This window comes from Augochlora pura, chromosome 10, assembly GCF_028453695.1.
Source record: "Augochlora pura isolate Apur16 chromosome 10, APUR_v2.2.1, whole genome shotgun sequence".
NCBI lineage: Eukaryota > Metazoa > Arthropoda > Insecta > Hymenoptera > Halictidae > Augochlora > Augochlora pura.
This window is the reverse complement of record NC_135781.1, coordinates 19,053,530-19,079,683: the sequence shown is the minus strand read 5'-3', so window position 1 is coordinate 19,079,683 and position 26,154 is coordinate 19,053,530. Positions and strand designations below refer to the sequence as shown.

The 26,154-nt window shown below is 34.3% G+C and overlaps 1 protein-coding gene and 1 long non-coding RNA gene across 3 annotated transcripts in view; both read right to left on the bottom strand.

The window, feature by feature from the left end:
- Nha1 (Na[+]/H[+] hydrogen antiporter 1) overlaps window positions 1-26,154 on the bottom strand; it is a 266,381-nt gene that overhangs the window by 147,117 nt on the left and 93,110 nt on the right. The window lies entirely within an intron of this gene.
- On the bottom strand, window positions 10,298-24,687 carry LOC144476555 (uncharacterized). 2 transcript variants are annotated; one of them, XR_013495048.1, is made up of 4 exons: window positions 24,494-24,687; window positions 11,850-12,028; window positions 11,525-11,762; window positions 10,298-10,668 (listed from the first exon to the last, which is right to left on the bottom strand). It is a non-coding gene; the product is annotated as an uncharacterized LOC144476555 (long non-coding RNA). The 2 variants fall into 2 exon arrangements; XR_013495047.1 differs by lacking the exon at window positions 10,298-10,668 and having other exon boundaries at window positions 11,423-11,762.

Below are 26,154 nucleotides of genomic sequence, written 5' to 3'. Positions count from 1 at the left end.
GCCAGTACTTTACGATTTTCGAAATTCAACGAGCACCGTTTCTCGTTGTTACCGCTTCTCTCCTGGAGGACGTGGACGGAGCAAAACCAGCAACGTTCGTTCGCTGCTCGTCAGATCCGCCCGGCCGCTCGTAAATCTCTTCTTTATTAAAGAAGTTATTATTTATCGTAAAGAAGTTTCCGCGGCGAATCTCGGGCGTTAATTCAAGAGTTCTCGATAAAGTAATCTTCGACGCCGCTACCTGGCGATAACTTACGGATCCCGCGAGGAATATTCCCAGTTGCGGCAGCCGTGTGCACTGTGCGGTGGAACGGCAACGCAATTTGTACCGCGTTATTCATAAGTACGACCGCGGAGAGATCGTACGATAAATCTGCGGCGGTGTCCGCGAAATGAATGTAACAAACACCGGGGAACGGAATATATAGCTGCGATTGGGGTCCATCGGTTCCCTTCGACTTCCAAATTTGAATCGTGGCGGCGCACAGTGATTCAATCTCATGGGTGCTCGGAACAACAAGCATGCATCTAGATTAATTAATTTTCGATCTAAATAACTAAGTACCTTAATACTACTGAATTTTCGGCCTAAGTATTTTAATAATCTTTTAAAGGGAATACAAAGGTGAATACATTTGTACAAAAGTAATATACACTTATGTTAAAAAACTGCAATGATTAAGTTTACAATGTGTTTCATTTACTATTATAATTTGTTAGATTCTGTATACTAACCAATTTTTGTTCGAAACATTTTTTATTATGAATTACTAGGTAGTCGGCATGTTACGTTTACAATATGTAAACGCGACGCATAAAATTCTATTATGTAATATAAATACGTTATATACAAATATGTAACAGATATACAACGTAATACGTAAAAGATTTGCAACAATACATATATCAACGTAATAAATAAATAACATACATAACCTTGACACATATTTAAATATAGTACAAAAACAAGTAAGAAATGTTTCAATGTAACGGATTAATAAATAATAAGAAATAATGTACGAAAATATTTTAAAAAATCAGCCATCGATAGCATATTGTCCATCTGGTATTAAGAAATATTCAATCTGAAAACTTTTCGGATATGCTTTCATCTATTGTTATTAGCCGGATATATTGTAGAAGGCTATGTGAAAATCATGTCTAAACCTTTGTAGACTTTTTCTATGCAATTGTTTAAATGGAATGTGTTCCGTGAAACAAGAAACACATCCGTCTTTTTTTGTCATTAGAACGAGCACAAACCCAGTTCTCAAGAATATCTCGATTTTTCCTCGCAGGTGCTTCTAAAAAATAAGATTACAAGCCAATGGGCAAGCTTCGGAATAGTTATTCTATTATATTGTATAATATTTATTCTATTCTATTATATAATATTAGTATATTAATAGTTAATAGCAAGGAATAGTTATCTGCTGAGATCCCAAGACATGTTTTTTAGCATTCTTGAGAAAAATTAATTTAAAGTTAGTCGAACGTATAAGTTAGGTTCTACCATATAACAGACAAAATAATAAGTTTTTAATACCCTCAAGTGAATAATTCATTCATATTTATATTTATTGCCGTGAACTATGAATAAATCAATGTTAAAGAAACGGCGATATAACAGACAAATGCTTGAGGAAACAGTGTTGATGGTGACTTTTTTTTTCAATTGTTAACGAAAGAATAAAGATCCTAAGTTACGAATATTTTATAAAAGAAGTAAAAAGTGTTGATTTTTCCATATTTTTTCATTTCTTTTTCATAATCACATATACAGAACACCTAATTACACTAAGGTATTCCAATACGTTTTGAAAGAGAATTGTTTTTTCAAAACTTAGATCAAATGACTTAATGATTTACGAAATTTTAGAAGAATTATTAGACAATGTCGTAACAAATCGCAAATATTAAAGTCGGTTGAGATGAGAAATGATATAAAAAGATGGCATTTTTAAGGTTTTCATTTGACACGAAGGCTACAACAAAAATTTGAATAATGTATTTTATAGGTGATATATTTTTGATGAAATAAATACAGTGAGCAACTATAATAATAGAAAATGATTTATTGGGTAGAAAATAACAACTTCGCATTGTTAAGTGAGTCTAGATAAATTATCGTCCAGATTTTTGACATCAATTTAGGATCTGCTCTATACTATAATAATAGAATATTTTAGGAAACTAAAAGTAGAGAGTTCAAGCTTTAACCCAAGTCATGGGGAGCGATTTCAAAAATTCAAAATAGTAACTTCAAACTTTGAAATGATCCTTCGTAAATTATTGTTCGATTTCGTTTCACGAAGATATAAAAACTCAAAGGTCAACACTTTTCCTCCTGAGATTTAAAGATTCTTAAATTTCGTTCATCACTATGATCGATTACTTTTTTCGTGCATCAATCAAATGAGTTTCATAAAAAAACAATACGGGGGATTAAAAGTGAAGCCTCCAGGCTTTAAGATAAGTTTGGGTTAATTGTTATCTGACGTTTTTTAAATGGGATAAAATAAATAAAAATTTCATTATTTTTCATTCAAGATTTATCGATTCTTAAATTTCGTTCGTCGGTACAATCAATTTCCTTTTTCCTCGCTCAGCAATCTACTGTTTCACAGCAGGACAATTTAAGAAAATGAGAATAGAGATTTGGCAGAGCGAGATTTCGCCCGGGAACATCATCGTCCAATTTTTTCCTGCAAAGTTACAAAATGACGAAGTTATCGTGTTAGCGTTTCCCGTCGCAATATCGTGGCGATTTCCGCGAGACGGTTAAAAAGAATAGCGAAAAGTAGCACGAAACGCGGCGCAATGTCGTTTATCGCCGTCGTTAATCTCTGTTCGACGTTCACGCAATGAAACGAGCGATTTAACGAGCGAAATTGTTACACCGTATAGCTGCGGCCCACCAATAATCACGACAGAGAATTATTCCTCCTCGCGATAGTTCTGTCGCAGACTTCCGCTAACGACTACTACCAATTATTAGCTCTCATTATCGCGGCTACGAAAATTGCCCCGGCGGGAACTGTTTTTCTCTCGGCCGAATCCAAACGCTTTACAAGACGGTGCACTCCTCTCCGAGCAGCGCAACGAATGTGTTTCTCCCGGCAATAACTTATATTTTTCCCGTGATAATGTGACAAAAAAATATGCCAGCGATTTGTTTGGCCCCGGTGCCGGCTAAACGGAATGGAAAAAGGTACCCGGTGGTTGTTTGAAAAATACTGCCGCAAAGTCTCACCTTCTTTCGTCATTAATTAACGCTTCTATCCGGAAGCCTGACCATTGACTTTCTACTGTCGTTGCTAGTCACATAAAGTCTCACAAAGTTTCACTAAATTAACATTTTTATTCCTTTTCCGTTGTGGCGAAAAAAATTTGACAAAATACCAATTTTTGTTAACGTAAACATTTTTTAAATATAATTATTTCATAACGTTAAGATATAATGATATATATTGGTACAATATATTAAAATATTTGATACCAAATAATTCAATAGAAAATAAATAAAGTATACGAGAGCAAATGTAAAAGTTCTGCCTATATTTTTGAACATTGTTCTCTATAAATTCACTCGCACAAATACTGTTACGTGAGAATCAATTGTAAAAAGTTTGTTATTAGAATACGAATGTTTCTAAGCAAGGACATATTGTTCCATGTAGTGTACTTCAATATTTACATTGTCATATATATGTTATCGGTGTCAAATTTATATTAAATACAAACCAAACTCTGCTTTAAGTAATCGTGATACCAAAATGTCATCCATTTACTCGGAAAGTACGAACAACTTTTGTACAAAGTTTGCACAAAACGAGTTCGACGAAAGGTTGGCCAACTGGATGAAATCTGTGGATGATCTTTCTAAAATACTCTGTCAAAGTTTAATTTAGAAATTCGTTGAACTGCCGGATTTATAGCGGCGAAAGTTCAAGCGGTCGCGGCCGGACAGCAAACTGTGTCTCTCGCAAGAAAAGGTCGCTTGATGACGCATTAATATAACAACAAAAGAAGTAGCATTGAATATAGCGTTGTAATCGTTTACAGTTTAGATATTTGAAAATTTCAACGCGTTGTTCTCGGGAGGAATTTTCAAAATCGGTATCAAGAATTAATATTGTCTTGTAAATGTTTAGTTGGAGAACCGTAGGTTAAATTCGTGGTTTTATAGGCAGATTGCTTTGAATTGAAGTATATTTCATTAAATTGTAATGGGATACAATTAATAAAACGTGGTTTTAATTAAAATTGATATTGGAATTTCGAATCTGAAATTATTAATGCAGACAAGTTTCATTGATAAATGCAGATTTAAATTAATCTTGACTTGAACTAGAAAGAAAATCATTGATAATTTATTTGGTTGGTTTAAAAATTGAGAATAATACTAATTGGATAATTAATAACGGTTTGTAATAGTACTTAAGTTTATAGTAAAATTTTGAGGTTCTAAAAATTTGCATTATTTGATTTGAATTTAATCTAAGAAAAATGTAGGTTAAATTCGTGGTTTTATAGGTATATTGCTTTAAATTTAATTATATTTCAATACATCCTAAAAGGATATAATTAATAAAGTTAAATTTGAATTAAAATTGATATTTTACTTTTGAGTTTTAAGTGATTTTTAATTGATTAGCGTAGATTTACAGGTTCATGATCATCGTTAGATTAAACTAGAATGAAATCATTGACGGTTTATTTGATTGGTTGACAATATAGTGTTGTTACGTCTGCGATACTCGTGATGCAAGTAATCAGAATTCAGTGCGAAAACTCTCGGCAGCTGTGCCAAGGAAATTAACAGGCGATCGAAAACCCATGAAAATTAGAAAAACTTACGTAAACTTAGATGTGTCGTTAGTTTGTGTTTCTAATTCTGAAGGATGGGCTAACGTCTGGTCACGAGTGGTCACGCGCCATTGTTATTTTGCAATAACTTCCAGTTTTATATTTGAACAGAAAATTCGACGCGGGATTATTGTGTGTGTATGCGAACAAGCGTTTCATTAGTTTTCTATTAAGTTGTTAACATCACCGCCCTTGTATCCTGTTCGGTAATTTCCGTAGTTTACTGCGACTTTAAAAACTGTACAATTAGCTTTTTATGTATTACTTTAAAATCGCATTGTTTTTCCAATGTACTTAAATTTAGATTTTACAGCTTGATTAATCATGCGACCATGTAGCCCAATTGTCAAATTTATTTGAAAACATGTATAACTATTATATCTTTCATATCGTGAACGTCGTTGTTAATTGAACTTTTGCGTCTGATCATTTTATTTTGCGTTTTCAATTTTAAAAATATTACGTGATCCGCATAATTTGATACACTTCTGAAACACATTCAGTTGCTTTTAAAATTTGCAGAAGTTAAGATGAAATTAAAAAGTGTTTAGAAGAAGTTAAAAAAATTATTCAGAGTCTTAAAGATAGATTAAAATATTTCATAAAACGAGGAATATTTCTTTCAATTTCATTTCCCGTGAATCGGCTGACAAAAATGTTCAGTTGCATAACATTGTGTAACGCGACGCATAAAACGGACGTACGAGTAAAACACAGAAAATTATAAAACCCATAAATTCCGGTTTATTAGAATAGCTCACCGTTTTACGTGATTTCACGTGTGGCGCACACACGCAGTTTCAATGTAATTGCGCGATCCCGGGCAAGTTTTTTTCGCAGAGAACTGTACCGTAACGGAAAAGAGAGGATTTTCCAGCGGAACGTCTAACTTTAGTTTTTCTAGCGAATGTTCATTCTCGTTCGAATTTCATTACCATCTACAATATATTTCCAAATGTTACGCGATCGCGATTCACACGGGCTGCAAATTGAGTGCGAATTCCCTGCGACTTTTTGTGATCGCATTTTGTTTTACGCACGCCATCGTACGGGGTAAATGTAATTAGGCAATGCGGAGTATCATAAAAATCCGATGATGGAGTGATGAACTTTAAGAGAGTAATTGTATACAGTGAATTGTGGTTGAAATCGTATATCACATATATGTAGAAGTAGCTTCACTATTAGGTCAAAAGATCATGTGAAAATTATACTTATTATGCTTATATATCTACTTTAATCGAGTTAAAAAGCTACATTCCAAGTTATAAATTTTTTTCATTATAAACATCTCAAACCCTGATAGGCTCATTAGTAAAGAAAAATACAGAAACCATATTTTTAAATCACATTTTTTGAAAAACGAGAAAATAAAAGCAAGCAAGCTTTAATATCTGCCATTCTCATTGATTTTCAATCATTCTCACTGATTTTCAAACGGTATTGTTTCCATTACACGGTTTAAATTTCACATTGTTTGTACCAGTATCTAGAAAATTGGTACAAAAATTAAGCAGAATAATATTATAATTATTTCTATTTCTGTTTTAAAAGCAATACATAATTATCGATGCCAATTATATTGTGGATTTTATGTATTTATGACAAAATTGGACATTTTCATACTGAAATATAAGAACGATTAAAAGAATTTAAAAACGTCGAAGTCTGATTTTTAATTCATTAAAGTGATTAAGAAAAGAATTCATTTATTATTTCTCCAAACTAATCCAGACAATTTGTATCTTAAGGAAAATCCGCAGCCTAAGAATAATAAAAGAATTTTACAAACACTGTGTTTGCTATACAAAGTGAATCTCATTTTGCCACACATAATTTCAATACTTGTGCAGGATATGTCGTGCATTTATGAGAATGCGTTTTTAGCACCACTACATTCAGTACTCCAATATTATTATCTATAAAATGCGAGAAGATTGGAAGATTATTCGGTATCGTACACCAAAATTGTTCAATTTTTATTTCGTTAAATAAATCGCCTCGATTGCACGAATGTAGTGAATTTTATGGAGTTTCTGTGGCCGCTGGATTCACGGTCAAAGTTATAAAAGAAACGAGTTTTGCCATTTTTTCAAATCCGCGCCAAAGATAATTTTAGTTCTTAAAGTACGCGAAAATTGGAAATGAATCAATCGAACGTTCATGTGCCGCCCGGAACGCTATTGAAAAAAGAAAACAGCGAAATCAAATTTGTCGATCTCGCGGTGGCCGAAATCGATTCTTGTCGGTCGAACTGCATTCGACGAATCTTCGGAATCAATTTCCTCGGGAACAAAACCCATATAAAAAAAAAAGGTATTGCCCACCTTTCTCATTTCATTTTTGCATACGAAACCGTTCCGCGCGAGATTGCACGATGCCGACGCACTCTTCGAACCCGTTCGCATTTTCGAAAACACGCCGAGCGTGTTTCCAAGCCACGAACGAAGCAATTCACGGTTTCATAGCGTGGGATTGAAGCACGCGCGAAATTCACTCCTTAATCGCCGGGAAATTCTGAATGAATTGCGACGTGCGAAACCTTCTTGTTCGGACCATGACACTAATAAAAGATTAAGCGACCTCATCGTACATTTTTCCGCAAGCATGTTTCTACTTAGACACGCTCGGGAAATTGCAAAACGCGCGGCGCAATTAACGAATTCTTCGTTAAACGGAGACCGCGTTCATGAACCCCTTAAGCGAGAAATTATGCGAGGCGAGAACCCGAGCATACTTTCCTCGGTTCGCTCACAGCTACTTTTAGATTTTAACTCCGCCAAACTATAACAACAATAGAGTGGCGTTCGGGAGAACACTGCGACCATCGTGCAATTGTCGAAATTCATTAAAATTGTTCAAATGTCAACCTTTCTTTTAAGAATTTATAAGCATAACAAGAAAAAGAGCGTTACGGAAAATACACAAATATTCGTCAATCTTTAAATTCAACGGAGAAAAATAGATTTGCACCAAATTCTTAGTAATTAGAAGGCTAAAATATATCTTTTTGTAACAATCTGAGTATGAATTTACGTTCAGTCATAATTATTTTATAAAAGTCTTTTAACCGAAACGAGTCAAATGATCATTATAAAAAGTACAGGAATAATTGTCAACCTTTAATTAAACATAATTTTGCACCAAAAACTTGACAGTTCGACAGCCAAAATACACTTTTTTTATAACAATTTCAGTGAGATTTCATGTTTCGAAAACCTTAAGATCTTCAAAAGATCATCAACATTAAAAATTCTTTTCATCGAAACTAGTGATAGGATTATTACAGAAAATTAAAAGAATGTTGCCCAACCTTTAATTGAACAGAGGAAAATGTTTTTATACTAAAAACTTAGCAATTAAATAATCGACAAATATTTATTGATAATATTCCGTAGAAGATTTCACGATTCGAAAAATCTGAAATCTTCCAAATACAAACAACTTGAAAAATATATTACAACGAAACTAGTGAGTGGATTATTATACAAAATTGTATAAATGTTCACCAACCTCTAATTGAACAGAGAAAAATACTTCTGCGGCAAATTTAAAATAGTTAAGAAACTAAAAAATATTTATTGGGGGTATTTTGAATAACGTTTCATGATTCGAAAAATTTCAGATCTTCCAAATTTAAAAATCCACGCGAACGAAACTAGAAAATAAAATATTACAAACAAATGCAGGGATGTTCGTCAACTTTTAATTGAACAGAAATAATACTTTTGCTTAAACTCTGAAACAGCTAAAGAATTAAAAAATGTTTATTAATGGTATTTGGAGTGAGGCTTCAGGATTTGGAAAATGTGAAATCATTTAAATATAATCAGGTTCAAAAATTTTTCTGAAAGAAACGAAATGTAACATAAAATAGCAGAAATATTAATCAGTCTTGAATTAAGAAACGACACAGTGAAAAGAATTTTTGAGCCTGTGTCGCAGGCAAAGGAAGATCGAGCAGGTCGGGCCGAGGGATTTTCCGAAATCGTGGAATCGGGAAGGAGTTTCGACGGGAATGACAGTTGCCTCGCGTCACTGATTTCATGCGATCCCGGCTTGGTTCGCAAGTAGCCTCCGTCAGTGTCAATTAGCCGTCATTATCGTGGTTTCAGCGTAACTCGCAGGAAGGAGAGAACTCGAGACACGCATCGACGAAGGAAGGAAGGGATATAACGCAGAGGCAACTGTAACCGAGATTCTCTTCACCGTGAATGTTTCTGCTCGCCATTACTGGAAGGTTATCATTTAAAACCGTCGAGCAGTCGTTGCAAACGAGAGGAAGCAATTTTTGCAGTCGCATTCCTGCCAGCTGAAAAATCAAACGTGGCTCTGTCCGGAGGCTTGAAAACCTACGTAACACAGTTCCCTGAAAACAAGTTGCAGGTGTTTCTGCAAATATAAATCTTTCGAAAGTCACCCCTGGGAACCGACATCAAACAGAAACTGATTCACTTTTCGTTCCCAGCTTTATCCGACTATCTCCAAGCCTCATTAAACTTTATTAAATTTATCGACCGCGCTAAATCCCGAAGTGCAGCACGATGACAAATAATCTCGACCTTCGCGATTTTTGCTCTCCGAGTAATTTTATTAGACCATCATCAATTTCATTCGGTGAACAATGTTTCAAAGACTCGCACTATTTCCTTAAGTAATTCGGACATCCAATTTCGATTCTTATTTGATAAAACGTTGAAACGCGTTGTTACAGTACCTCGTTCTGTTTGTTTTAAACGTACTGCATTGAAACAAATTCGTAAAGTCGCAAATATTTATTCCGGGTTTCTCTAAAATGAAAATTGTTATTTAAATGATTGTCAATGTAAATTTCTTCGATAGCTTAATTGTCAATATAATTCTTCTTTATTAGCTACCACTTTAATTTCTGGTAAAAATATTCTTAAGTCTGCTTAAATGATAGTTAAAGGACATCTTCAATCTTCTCGTTTGATGCGTTAAAAAAATTCCTTATGACTGTGACACAATAAAAGCTAGTAGCACCTGCTAAAATACTTCGAAAGATATTAAAATCGACTCCGTTGTTTCTGAGTAACCATTTGCACATTCCGAAGGACTTCTCAATACTTTAAACTAAGCACAATGGATGGCCATCAGAGAACTGACATAATCGTCCACAATAACAAAACTGAAAAGCATTGTGCAAACGATGCACAAACGATGAAACCGATGGAAAATCATCTATAAATGCAAATTCGTAGCATTTCAATTACCATGAGCAATCTTCTAGACAATAAAATAAATTTTCCGCTGATTCTGATTTCTCATAGGAATCAACAAAAATAGAAATTTATACGGAGATCATCTACCGGAGGTTACGCTAGAGTTCTCCGAAACTTTGCTTGGGACCGTTCGTAATCGAAGTCGGTATTAACTTTTAATTTATACGGTCGTTACAAATTTATGATAATCCAGAATGGTGTTGTGATACACTGCACGAGCACCCGCGCGGACGAAAAGGCTGATATAAATTGGTTCCCGGACAGAAAAAAAATTGATAAACCTTCGAAAGCTTCTTTCGCCTGCGTTCCAGCGAAACTTCCTCGCCGGGGTATGGCGTTGTAAATACCCGCCATTAATTTTAATTTCCGGATAATCTTCCACGCGCATTCATTGAGATTTACTGGCGGCGAAGGCACCGCCGAAGTGAATAATTACTGGCTACGTTCCCCTGTTTTGACGAGCTGGCTATCCAAAAATGGATCAACATGGTCCATTCGCCCCACAGAACCAGATAAAGTGGATTAAATGAAGCTAGCATCTCTCCGCTGTAAAACACTGGAAACCATTATAAAATTATATATCGATGTACATTTCGCGAAGCGGATGTATTAATTTACATTAAGCTCCGCGCATTCTGATCTCCATTATGAAATAAAGGTCGGTAAATATCGCGTCGAAAAAGGAACAAAATTGTCTCTTATATTTCTGCTTGAAACGATTGGTAAACTTATGAAAGAGCCGCGGATTTTATGCATTTATGACAAAAAGGGTAATTGAAATTTAAAACGATGGTAATATAAAAAGAACTTTAGGACATTCACGTATTATTTTCAGCTCACTTAGATGATTAAAAAATAGACAGAAATTTTGTTCTGACTTCATTTTCTTGCAATCGTCGAGGATTTTCGTTTTGTATGAAGATCCGCGATCTATTTATGATCCCTTCGATTCCGATTTTATAACGTTAATGAAGCGCGTGTGTGAGTACGTGGTGGCGTAATTACTAGATCGCAGATTTTCATGCCAAGTAGAACTTGCCAGCGTTAATTACAAGAAACAAGAGATACATACATAAATTCTTCATATATGCTTTCTTCATTGCTTCGTAATTGATCTACTTCATTTGTATAAAAACTATATAAAATTCATAACCAAATAATGATACATCATCGATGCACTTAATTCCAAGTTTGAGTGTTAAATAAAAGAGGTCGTGAAATAATTAAAAAACAGATTACATTAATTAAGAAATAATGAAGTATTCTTCAAATGTTCAATTACTTTATTTCTCTAATATATTGGACAGCAGATACAAATTTAATTTTTATAATACATTATAAATATGAACACAGATATTTCAAATAAGTACATCGATCTCTTGGAAATTCCAGAAACATGTCCGTGTGCTTACCTACGGTACTGTGCATTTGTTAAATAAAGTTAAAATTCCATCCCATTTTTAATGTCGACGGAAAGCACGCAAAATTCATCTGCGGCGTTGATCCATTCACAAAAGACTTGAAGGCTGTTTCATTAAATCCCCGAATCGCAAAAAGCTGAACCCATTGTGGAATGGTATCTCATAATCCGCGGAACAACCATTTTTACTTTAATTTCGATATCATGCGTTCCTCGTGTTTCATGCTCCGCTGTGGAAATACCGGCAGAATATTTTATTGTTTGTTAACTTGTTTATCCGCTGGGAATACCGTCCATTAAAGCTACATCAAAATTACCGAATTTCATTTGCCGAACGTTCCATCCTTTTTTATACGGAGCTTCGGGGAATCATTGTTTTTAATAAAATGTTCTTTCGATGCTCGCGATTCAACGGTATCATTTTATTACGGAAAATATGGAAAAGCTTCAAATATGCATGCCTGCTCTCTCGTCTCTCCGACAATTCCGGATCTACCTGAAAATGTAATCGCAATGTTACGGGATAAACCGCAGCTATATTCAAAACATGGAATTGTACGCCGTCAGGCCGCATCGCTGACGTTGCAGCTGATAACGTGTTTGAATTAAAGTGCAACACATCGTTCGCCACTGACCGCCATGATTATAAACATCGAATAGGTCGCGGATAAATCATTGATTCCCCGGTTCTGTACCGGAGCTCGCACGTCGATATATCGAACGCTATACTAGCGACAGATAATGGCTCGACACGTTATTTCGTTTACTCTTCAAATTTATTTTCTGTCCGTACGCGCGTCAAACGAATTCTTGCCGGCGTCGTACGTGGCTCGTGAAAACGCGGTTTCTTATGCACGTAAGGCAAATGAACCGAGACTGTAACACTTAATCTCGAATTAATCGATCCGAGTCTGCGAATCGTACTTTCGAAGGAAATCGTTTGAAAATGCGACTTACACTGTTAAATTACTTTTTCTAATACTATAACATCCAATCTCGAATCAACTGATCTGGGAGTTATGCAATCTGTAGTTTTGAATAGAGTCATTTGTAACTACAATTGTACCCTTGAATTATCTAATTTGACAGTGTAAGTTGCAGTCTTAAATAAAATGGCAATGAGGCTGAAACTTGCATTCTTAATTGAAGTGGCATGAGGCTGGAGCAGACTGCAATTGCACCCCTGACTAACCTCATTTGACATTGCAAGTTGCATTCTATAATGAAGTGATATGAGGTTGAAATTTGCATTCTCAAATTAAGTGATATGAGGCTGAAACTTGCACTTATATCGGGTTATATGAGGCTGAATCTTGCATTCTTGAATTAACTGATCTTAGATTGCAGTTGCACCCTTGAGTACCTCATTCGGCACTGCACATCTCATCTAATGAGATGATACGTGATTCCAAATTGCATACTTCGATGAAATGATACGAGACTGCAAGTTATATTCTTACGAAATGAAACTTGCCTTCTTCGATTAATTGATCTTAGACTGTAATTCCATTCCTGAAAGCGGTGAACTGCAGGGCTGCAAGTTACGTTCTTAAATATAATGAAATGAAATGTGGCTGCAGCTTGCATTCTTAAGTAATGTGATTCGAAACTAAAACTTTCGTTCTTGCATTAACGAGTCGAGGAATGCAATTTATGCACCTTAATTAATACTAGAATTATGTACTACTATCGAACGAATGGCCAGTTTAAAGATTTCTGCCCTAGAATTATTAACATTCGATTTTTTATTATTTATTTATAGTTTACATTAATCTGATCGCACCAATTAAGAAGTCATTGATAGCACGTATTTTACAGAATTAACATGGACGATATAAAAACACGTTAATTAACACGTTGAGAACGGCTTGACCCACCGGTTGGTCATGCGTGTCAGACCCGTGGGCGGCGTACATTTGCTTATTTTGTTTGCATTTCACAACACACCGTACATTTATTTTCTCTGAACATTATAAACATATATTCAATAGTAAAAACATAGAAATTTAATATGATAAACTTATCATAATTATTTAATTTTTGTCAATTTCGGGCGCCGACTCACAGAGAAAATCGTGAATTTCGGCGCCGGCGTCAACATGTTAAGGTAAGCTTTACAATAGGAGAATATGGTATTAACATTCGGAACCGAATTTTACAGAATGCTACTAAAAATATTTGTATTAAGCTACATTCTATAATTATTATTGTCTAAAATCGGAATTATTCATACATCTATCACTTTGGTTCACTGTAGAGCATCTTTAGTGTTAATTGTTCTGAGATCGTAATCACCCTCTTTAATTAATACTAGAACTACCAAACTCTAAACATCATTAATGCATGTTATTTTATAATAATCAAAAGTCTGGATTTATTTACATTGCATATAATTTCTATTGTAACATGTTCCTGAATAAAGAAAGTTCATTACACACTGATGGAAACAATTTTAAATTATCTGTAAAAGATAAAATTAGAGATCAGTCACTATGACCGGTCAATGGTTCTAATGTTAACACACCTCAGTCTACAAGTTGCATTTTCCATGTAGCGATCTACTTATGCAGCTAGCTGCAACTTAAAATGCGCCACAATTTTAAATATATTCTTTGGAATTTCTTTCGACTGCAATATGTCCCAAATGCTGGATCCTAGCCCCCAAAATCCTTTCTGGTTTATTCGACCAGACAGCAATTTTCTGTTTACCTTCTCCCCTGTCACGAGGAAAATGCGGTTATTGCAGGAGTACAAGCTGATGCTTGAAATAACATTTCAATCATTCCGACGCAGGCGAAATACTTCTGTCGGGGATGCAGATATCGCGAATTTAACGCAATCAAAATCGAGATATTTCATACCGGCGATACATATCTATCTCTAACCTCTACACGCGTGGACGAAATATTCTTTTTTTATTGGATACATTAATCTTGCCTGACAAGAATCGCGTTTACTGCTCGTGGTTATTCAATATCGCAATATTGTATACCGCTGCACAGATTTTCCTCTGTAGTCACAGAAAGAACTTGACAGAAATGTCGCTAGCCGACATTCGCTTGCAATCTACTCTTGGGAATTTAGAGTACCGACTTTTCATCCGAAATCAAATTTATTCGGCTGGAAGAAAATTGTTGTCCCCTCAAATGCTTAGTTTGTACGTCGTACAGACTACAGCTACATTGTTTAATTTACGGTATTTGTATAAAATTTTATCTACCACGATCTTTATATAATTTACCCTCCTATGATATAAGTTGTTTATGAATTTCTATTATAAAATGATAATTATAAATATAATTATGTCATACAATAGTATAATATGATATTGTAATGATGAATTCATGATTTGTTGAAAATTTGAATTCACTCAAGTTATATAAGACTCGAGACAGCAAAATAAAACATTTTTGTTGCATTCTTGCTAAAACCGAAATTAGATTTGGAAACATGATAGGTCTGTATGTATGTGACTTCAAAGTTGTAATAAAGTATAAAGGTTATAATATGAATATAATGAAAGTAGAAGCAATGCAATCTGAATAAGAACATACAATACAAATATAACGTAAAGCCATCAAAATAATATAAAAGTAAATAGTTCATCTGGTGTACATTCTCACGATAGTCCGTCATTAAAGGGTTAAAGATGCTTCAACGTCCACAAATAATGACGTATTGACTGACCACAAATAAGAATGAGAAATTAAATTTCTGATACCTTTTGTGGAAATATTTTACTTTTCTCGCTGGAGCATTTAACGACTATTCTGACGAAGTTTCAAATTGAAAAAGTTTGCGGGTTTGAGAGAAAATGATAGTGGAGTGATATAGCACGCATTCCAGCAAGATTTCCAACAAAACTAATTAATACAGGTTTTTTGGAATAACTTTCAAGATATTTTAATAAATCCAATTCTTACCCAATTATATTCAAATCCAGTCTTATTAAATCCAAAATTCATATTGTAGCGAAACACATAACTTATTGTTTACATTACAATATCTTTTTGTTTAGTGTACACGACAAATAAAAAGATGAAAGAAATAAAAAGTAAATAAATAATATAAAACTATAATATAAATTAAAAATTGAATAATTAATATTTTATTATATAAATTAATATTCTACATTATAGAAAAATATGTTTCATAATTTTTATCGGTGAGTGTAAATTTCAATTTTATAGCGGCGGTAGATGGCAAACGCGAAGCAATGTGAGGAGGATACACGGCTCGCTAAATTCTAACGTAGGCGTTACGAATCATTTTCGCAACTAAAATTTCTGCAACTTCTCTCGGACGAATTTTACTGAACCACGTTGAGGATGTTCTACCAAATACCGTCACATAAGTTTCAAGTTGAAAAACTCTGAAGATTCAAAGGAGAACGCGAGAGGCTGACAGGATACGACACCGCGCCTGTTTCAGGCCGCAGCTCTGTCGTCTACGGTATTTCCATTTTATCAAGCTGCCAATATCTAACGTCGGATTTCCCGTCGTAATATTCCGCGCGGCTCTGATGCCGCCTTCCATCACGCGTTTCTCTCCTTTATTCAGTGTTCCAGCGTCCTCTACGGTTCTCTGTATCCATCGAGTGGAGCCACGGCTCTTCCAGCGTAGCAAAACCGCCCTATACACGGAAGAACGCATGAGCTCGAAGCAAATAAAATTATAGCGAGTCGAGTGGTGGTCAGTGGAGGACGAACTTCCCGGCGAAAGAGATCGAAACCTGTTTCCGGTGCCTCGGTGTATGTCAATAGCCTGCTTCGAAAAAGGAAGCATCGCGCGAATCAGATCACCATTTTTCTGAAATTAACGTACAGTCGTGTCTTTCTACTGGCGCGGGCGATTCTGAATCTTTTTTTTTTTAATCGATTCATGGATATTCCATTTTGAAACGACTCGATCTTTGATTTGAGGTCTCCATAACGCCGTTAAGTATTGTAAAATAGACCGTGTATCATCGTATTCTTCCTGAATTCATTGTCTTTATATGAATCGTTAATAAATACTGATTAAATTATTTTTAGTCCCTTCTTTCTACAAGTCATAGATAAATATATTAACCCTTAGAGTACGGAGTGGGGGACGTTAGGTCCTCCAAGATTAGTTTTTCTCTAATAACTTCGTAAATAATTTCGTACATATGTAGGATGTCGCGAGCGCGGTGACTTGGTGGATGGCCGGGTATTGCGCTCGGCGGAAAAAACAAAGGAAAGCGATCAGCGGTAACGCGGAGAGGATCGCCGAAGCGATCCTCGGTTGTGATCGGTCGTAGCTGCGGTGAATAGCTAATAATTGTATTTCGTTTTTGTACCTATATCTCTCACATTTTATTCTATTAATAAAGTTGCTTTTTCGTTATTAAGACATTGCGATATTGCGGGAGTCAATCACCTAAAACCCGATCATACACATATTGTTGAAAAAAGTAAAATTAGGTTTCTTAGTTTGACTTGGTAAATTAAATAATCGTTTTTTAATTTACAAACCTTCTTTGTAATATTAATATGCCAACTTATAAACAAAACAAAACAATTTTTGTGTGGAGGACTTTAATGACCCCACTCCGTCCTTTATGTTATAAAATATACTTCGTACTCTTAGGGTTAATCTCATTAAGTTTAAAGTAATAAATCTTGTACGCTTAGTATTATGTTACTTCGTTATTGTAATACTTGATTTTGTAAATTGGATCTAAACTGCTATAAGAATTAAAAGCATTGCATTAAGCAGAACAGAACGTAAGTCACTCGAGATCCAGTTTTTACGCCCAAAAAAATTTGTTTGTGGGAGATTTTGTCATGGGTCAGAAATGGCACTGTTCTCTTCGAGATTCGTCCTCTAAGAGATAGTGCTGATTATTTCTACCTAATTTGTGAAAATTTATTAGTTATACTAAGGTTTCGCACAAAGTAACAAGGATTTTAAATCATAACAACTATTTGCAGCTAATACATGAAAACTTGCTAACGCGCACGATTTATTTACCCACACCTACCACGTTTCTTCTATAGTTATCATACTTCCTTTAAATTGAAGCTTATATAAAAGTACAATCCATTGCTGACAAGATGGCACAATTTCTGTAGAGGGGCAAGGTATCACGCTCACTTCTAACTTGTCTATGATCTGCCGAACTCATTTCAAAGGACGCGATATTGACAAGAGGAGACCACGGGGACAGTAAAGGGAGTCAGGAGGCGTTGTTTGTTTACAATCGGTCAAGCTCGAGTCCCTCGTTTCCTCGAAATTGGGGCTAATACGAAGGGATCATTTCCGCCAATCAGGAAAACGCGTTTTACCCCACTTCTGCGAGGACGTCAACATGGGTGGGTTGGTGGAAATCGATCCTATACTTTTCTCTGTGCCATCATTTAGGCAACGCACTACTAATGTCTTTCTAAAATGGCAGCGTGAAATACTTTCGCGCAAAGTATCAAGAATTTAATTATAACAATTATTATCACGTAATGCGTGAAAACTTGCTAAATATCTCGATTCTGCTAGTTTGCCACGCTACGCCACTGATCGCAATGGGTCGCATTAATATTCGGTATATGAGAAATTTTTACTACGTATATTTACTGTTTCTTGAATTAATGAATTTATAGGTTTTTAATAAGTCAGGACACTTACTTTAGATTCTACAAATATAAGTTTTATTTACATAATTTGTATAGTTTTATTGTTAATTGAAACTAAATGATCTAGTGTTTAATTTTGACGTCGCAAAAATATTCGGACTCTTTACAAATTATAGTCTGGTCATTAAGAATACACATATACTTTAACAAAAATAAATCGATGTTAATACTTCGTTGGATTACCCTTTTGCCTAATTACATGGTTTAATCGTTTAGGCATACTAGAAATAATTTTATTTAAATATTCTAATGGAATACGTGACCATTCTTCGGTTAACCGCAATTTTAATTCTTTTTTGGACTTTATTGACGACATTCTGATTCGACGATCTAAGTAATCCCGTAAATTTTCAATCGGACTTAGATCTGGTGATTGTGGAGGAGTTTTCAATACTTTTGGGCAATTATATAATAAATATTCTTGAACTATACGTGATTTATGTTTGGGGTCACTATCTTAGTAAAATTTAAAATCGTTACGAATGTTCATATTAATAGCACTTTTTAGTCAATTTTGTTTCAAAATATTTAAATATTTATTTTTGTCTAAAATTCCATCAATAAAAACTAGTTCACCCACTCCAGCAGCTGAGACACAAACCCAAACCATCACACTTCCTCCACCGTGATTCAACGTTGGTTTAAGATTCTTAGTAAGAAGCTCTTCATTAACTTTACGCCATATAAGTCTGTGCCTATCGGACCCGAAAATGTTATATTTGCTTTCGTCCGCAAAAATTACATCTTTCCACCATGTTTCTTCTTCAGAAGCGTATTCTTTACCGAAGAATAATCGCTTCTTTCGATTAATATCGTTCATATATGACTTTTTTCGGGCAACTCTGCCATGATATCCATTTTCATAAAGCATCCAACGAACTGTTTCGGTATTTTATTTTTTTTTGATTTTCGGCAACTTCTTGCCGGTCTCCATAAAAAACTCTGCTGTCAATTTTGTCGCACTTAAACTACGGTCTACTTTTATTTTCCTAATAATATTACGTTTATCGCGATCGTTAAGTAACTTTGGGCGACCTTTTTGAGGGATAGATTCAATTCAATCCTCACGATTATATCTTCGTACATTGTTCGCAACAGTGCTCTTGCTCAAATTTAATAATATCCCGATTTCTCTATTCGATTTTCCTTTTTCGCGATGATAAATAACAAGTTGGCGTACATTAAACGAGGTATTATTCCCTTTACGTGGCATATTCACAGCTAATATGTGCAACACGGACAAAATTTGAAGTGAAACTAATTCTATGAGATAGTGCTTACATCATATGTTTACAAGCATTGTCATCAAGCAAAGAATTCATCTTAACAGGGCACTTAAACTACAAAGCGTATGGAATGTTCGAATATTTTTGCGACGTCAAATTAAAGCACTAGTTCATTTAATATCAATTAACAATAAAACTATACAAATTATGTAAATAAGACTTATGTTTGTAGAATCTAAAGTAAGTGTTCTGACTTATTAAAAAACAGTAAATTCATTAATTCAACATACAGTAAAGATACGGAATAAAAATTTTTCAAATACGATGGTGTCCGAATATTAATACGGCCCACTATACGTCGATTATTTCTATTGGGCTGTTCGGAAAGTAATTTCGTTTTTCCCCGACGGAGGATTTAATTGTATCTTTTACATCCAACTTCACACTTAAGCCGCATAATCATTACATGTTTTGAGAGCTGATATTGCAAGGCTTGTCTGTGAAAAAGTCCAATTGATTCTACGCAGTAGTTTTTGTTTGGTGCCTTTTTAAATATGGAGTGCAATGAGCAGCATTTTCGTCATATTTTACTTTTTTACTACCGAAAAGGTAAAAAAGCTATTCAAGCCGGAAAGAAATTAACCGATGTGTATGAAGAAGATGTGTCGACAGTACGCCAGTGCCAGAAGTGGTTTCAAAATTTCGATCCGGCAATTTTGATGTCGAAGATGCACCACGTTCTGGAAGGCCGGTTGAAGCTGATAAAGTCACGATAAAGGCATTAGTTGATGCAAATCTGCGAATAACAACACGTGAGATCGGTGAGAAGTTAAATTTATCAAATCCAATTGTTTATGACCACTTGAAAGGTCTGGGGTCAAACTTAAGGCTCAATATATGGGTTTTCCATATTCTCACGGAGAGTTTGTGTCGTCGCGTTGATGTCTGTGATTTGCTTCTCAAACGTCACGAAAATTATCCATTTTTGAAGCGCATCATTACTGAGAACGAAAAATGGGTAGTATATAACAATGTGAAACACAAGAGATCGTGGAGCAAAGAAGATGAACCGGTTCAAAGCATTTCCAAAGCTAATATCCATCAAAAAAGGATGATGCTGTCTATTTGGTGGGATTTCAAAGGAATCGTTTTTTTCAGCTTTTATCGGATAACGCAACAATTAATTCCGAAGTCTACTGTCATCAACTGGATAAACTGAATGATGCAATTCAACAGAAAAGGCCAGAATTAATCAACAGAAAAGGTGTAGTGTTCCACCAAGATAATACGAGACCTCATACAAGTTTGATCACTCGCCAAAAGCTTTTACAGCTTGAATGGAATACAATGTCATACCCACCATATTCTCCAGATCTGGCATCATCGGATTGTTATTTGTTCCGGTCACTGAAAAATTTTTTAGACGGTAAAACCTTCACTTCAAATGAGGAGATCAAAAACCACCTTGATCAGTTTTTTTGTCAACAAAAATCAAAAATTTTATGAGCGTGAAATCATTGTACTACCAGAAAGATGGCAAAACGTATTGGTAACAGAATGGCCATTATATAAATTAATAAAATATTTGTTCATTATACGAAAATTGTCTTTCATTTTCACAAGAAAAAACGAAATTACTTTCCGAACAACCCAATAGTTATCACGCGGAAACTTGCCAACGCTGTCTGAAATATGAAACGAAACAAACGAATTTAGGAAGAAATCGCATAATATCGCAGTATGCGTGGTACGATCACGTCAGACAGACAGGGACGCGAGTGTTCATAACAAGAGGAATTTGTTGGAAGCGAAGTGCCATACGATATAACAGGAAGTTCGAGCATCGCTTCAGGAACTCGAAACGTGACACGATTGAGATAGTAAGCTCTCGCTGCGTAACATATACACCGGGTTCGCAAACTCCGTGAAAATTCTTTTTGAATCACCCTGCGATTGATTCAGGACGTACAGCGCCAAGGATAGATCACGTTCTACGAACGATAGTATTGTCAGAATGGAAATCAATTTACTCGGTTGCATCGCCATTTTTCTTTTCGTTGCAACAGTGAAATTTCCCGGGTTCGATTTTTGAAGTCGCATGTTAAGCAAACGCTTGCTTTCTGTATCCAATTTCACCGTGAACTTCGAATCCTGAGCACTTGGAAAATTTTGTTGATAATTATTGCAAAAATTGTGATTTTGTTATACAAAGTCGGACTGAAATAAGAAGCATTATAGAAATTAATAAATAAACGAGTCCACGCTTTTAATTATGTATTTTACACGAATATATAAGGAAAACATAATAAAAACGAAATATCACTTTGACATGAATATCATAGTGCCGCAATATCGACGACATGCGAATACAAAGGGCTAAACAATATTAAATATGAAAGTTTATAATGTGATTATATGTAAATGTAGGAAATTGATAATGCTTTTATTTTATAAATTATCACGAAAATAATAGTCGAGTTTTTCCGCTTTATGTTTGACATTTTCAAGATTGCAAAAATAATAAGTGCGAATAATAAGTCTGAAGATGATATCTAACAAGCGAAAGATTGATTGTCAAAATACAAACCGAAAAAATTCTATATCGAGCTACTGTAAATTTCGACTCAATAAAATGCTGTCTGCTCAATTCAAATCTGTCACAAAATTCTATTTTTGCGCCCAGTTTAATTCAATCTCCAGATATGGCTTACAACTTTTCGACGAAATATTGGAAAATCGAAAAAGCTAAAGAACATCTGAAATAGTGTGATTTATTGACAAGCATATTTAAGTAAAGCTATTTTGTAAGAGGTTGCTGCATAGAGCGTATATGTCCTTACACATTAACCTTTGTGCTCTACCTTCCTCTAATCGATTTCGATTGACGACATTATATTACAACCTTCAGTTCAGACTAACAAATCTGTCATCGTAGTCTGAGCACTAGTCAAATTGTTGTGTATTTCAGTGCAAGGAAAGCGTGGTATGGAACAGTATGAATACGATAACTTCTATGACTTTTAAAGAGAAGGTATATGCATCTGTCTCCATGAAATAATAATTCAACAGTTTCGTTAAATAGCGTGTAGTAGAAATGGATATACAGTAAATTCTTTCCAATAGTTTCCTTCAGTTTGTAAACAAAAATGGATAATTTGGGAAGGGGGGATATGATTATTCGAGCATCGCAGTTTGTTGACTATATCGTCGACTATATCATTGATTATAATGTTTACAAGATGAAGGATAATTAGAAAGAATTTATTGCACAAACTAGACGATTTTTCAATCCCTTCCGATAGTCTGACAAAAAAATGTTTCCTCATCACAGGCAATTAGTATTTAACCGACAGGAAATTGCTATTATTTTTTAAGTTAAAATTGATTTTCGATAAACATAATAAGCGCAACGTTATATTTCATATGATGACATTTATAAAAAATATTAACATGGATCGATTGCTACAATATTTAAAATAATTCGGCGACACATAACACTAAAGCCTTGCATGTATACGTAAACAGATAAACGTAAATATTACAACTGTTCGTTTATTTAACTGTTGTTAACTTTACCGTTACTGTTGCAAGATCTGTTAGTTCATCGTATGAAATTGTCCAAGGTCTGATATTGAATAAAAGAGCATTTGTTTATGTGTACATGCAGGGCCTTAGTACGCGTAGCCGAAGTATTTCAAATATTGTGGCAATCGATTCATGGCAATTTTCCTTTCAATACCATCTAAAAGTCATTATGTAGCAGATTGTTGAATTCGTCTCGACGTCGCTTACAATACCATAAAGTTACAATTCTCTAGTTTCATTGAAGAATATAACGGTGACCTTGTTTGTTTACAGAAAATCAATTTGTCTTCAAATTGAAACAATTGTAATTTTTTGGCGGTTAAACACTAATTAACATTGATACGAAATATTTTTTGTCAGACGCTGAAAAATCGTAGAGACTAATTTGCTCAGTAAATATAGGAGGTGAGACGGTGTAATATGCTATATTGTAAAATATGCCACTTTGGAATTTCTTACGTCGGTTATAAACAGAAATTATTGCACGCTAAATTTTGATTTTCTCTAATTTTCAGTTTAAATCCAGATAAAAATATTCTCCTGATTTAATATCGCAGTCTACACAAAATGCAAATTACACATTTGTTAATAATACAATTAATATCGAATTAATATCACAGAACTATAATATAATATAGAAATAGTAATTATGGTATTACTACCGGTAAATTATGATGTTATATCACATTTTGTATGAAGAAGTTTTCGATGTTTTTTAGTCCTGGTATTTGTCGATAGATATTTGTTATTGTAGGTTGACAGCTTCATACGTGAACTTGAATGAAATTGGATGATAATTATTTGATAGACAAAGATTGCATTGAAATTTGAAAACTTTTCTTCTGAAAGAAAGATATATGCTGTAGAATGTTTCTTATGCTTCAGAAGATTCTCGTATTGACACTATCAACAATAATTTAAAATATTCTTGACCTGCACAGAGTGTATAGAGTCAGCAGATTCAATAATTAAACTATATTGACTATAATGCTTTGCGAGTTAATCACGTTTCAAAGTTTACTGTGTACTATGTAAATATTTATGTAAAGTCGCATTGATAGAGCTGCAAATTGATGGATATACTCTAGCCATTTATCTTTGTCAAAAAATAAAAAACAAGTCATGCTTTGAATTCTTATAACTTCAGATTGTCGACGAAACTAAAAACATTAAGAAAGTATAGATAAATTAATTTGAACTTTAAATGAGAATAATTTCTTATAAATATCGCCGATTTACAGATTGCAAATAATTGTAAGAAGAAAATGGTATTCTCTGTTATTTATAATATTATCTATCTCTATCTCTATTTATCTATACGACTATTTGTAATTTCTGTCTATAATTTAAAAAATATAATCTCTGTGTATATTATCGGGCTCGATTTTCAAATACAAAAAAGGTGTTCCTGATTAAGAATTTACCGGCAGCCTTTTCATCAATTAACAGCAAAGTAGAATGATTTCTTACTTAAACAATTGAATGGGATATTCAACTCACTCTTTTGCTGCCCAAACAAAGACCATAATACCACCTCGCGCAGGCTAATCGCGTCACGGTCCGTCAATCCAAATTTCTGCAGATCCCCACCGGTTTTCTCGAGATTTGCCACGAAAATTCGTCACCGGAATCATGATAAACGTTTATTTCAAGAGACCCGATCGATGGTGTGATGCGATCAACGTGCCGTTGCGATTTACACTGGCATGGCTTACACCGTTCTAGTCTAACGTACACCGTATATCGATCTCCTTAGCTAATGAAATATTCCTAAGCGTTAACAACGGTTTAACGGTTTACGCGAACACATTTCTATTTCCGTATATTGAGATATCGGAAAACTTCGGGACTTGAAATCGTAAACAATCCGAGCAGAATGACGTGTGCAAATGGACATCTCGTGATGGTTTATGAAAATATTGGAAAGAAATACACGATACATTTTTCATTTATTTCTGACATAACTGCTAATACATGGTACTTGAATGCTACCGGTTTGAAAGAAGAACATAAAGATATGTTTTACTCGAAACAAATTTTGATTTTAAGTGATTTATTAAACGAGTTATACAGATATCAAAATATTGGGTTGGGGAATAAGTTCGTACCGTTTTTTTATTCTCTCTTATTTTACAACGGTTTGTTGCTGTTTGACAAAGTGCGTCATATTTATTCAATAGAGCTGTCTCTGCTCTACAATACTGTGCTATAACCATCTGCGAAAGTACACTCGATAATGTAGAAATTTCAAGAAATAACAACGAGGTAAACATAGATTTCATGCACGTTGACATTCCGTTTGAGGATGCTCAGAAATTCTTAATAAAAGATATTTGACATAAGTGGAATATTCCTCTCTACTACGTGAACTCTGGGAGTGTATATTTTGTACCAATACCGTACATATATTATACAGACATTAAAAAAAAAGAAAAAAATATACATAAAAATATATATATATAGTGTTATAGAGAGAGAGAGAGAGAGAGAAAAAAAGATCTATCAATATATACCTTCTAAACGGTATTTTTCGCAATATTGTGCTTACAGTTAAGCATGTATTTATAGAATCATCGTACAACAATATCGAAAAGAATAACAATGCCCAATATCATCGAAGAATATTTGGACAACTATAAACAAACAGCAAAGGTTATGCCACACTTAGAAGAAACCAAATTGTTTAGTGAAATTATATAATAACTTGAGGAATTTAGATTGAGAAGATAGTAGAATAATTCAATGTAAAAACTATTGTATATGTATATTACATCTACATGTAACCTTACAACTGTAATCGTACAAGTGGTCCATAACTGCTATTAAGCAGTTATTATATTTATAGAAAAGTAGGTAGACAAAATGAGCTTATTAATAATTATTCGAATAAGTGATTTCACTGTAAAGAATTTCAAGTTGTAAAATATTTATAAATGCGACAAATGGAACGATTATTGTACAACAGTGTACAAGAATGTGAAAGCATCTCCATCTTAATACAAAGTTTCATTTTGAAGAATTTAACACTGCTTTGATGTTATCAACTTTACAAGTTTTTCCTTGTGTTAAATAAATGTAACGATCATTGTAGAAAAGTACTGTATATAAAATATAAGAAAATAGTTAGTTGAACAGTCTTTTACTAGTCCCTTTTGAAGAAT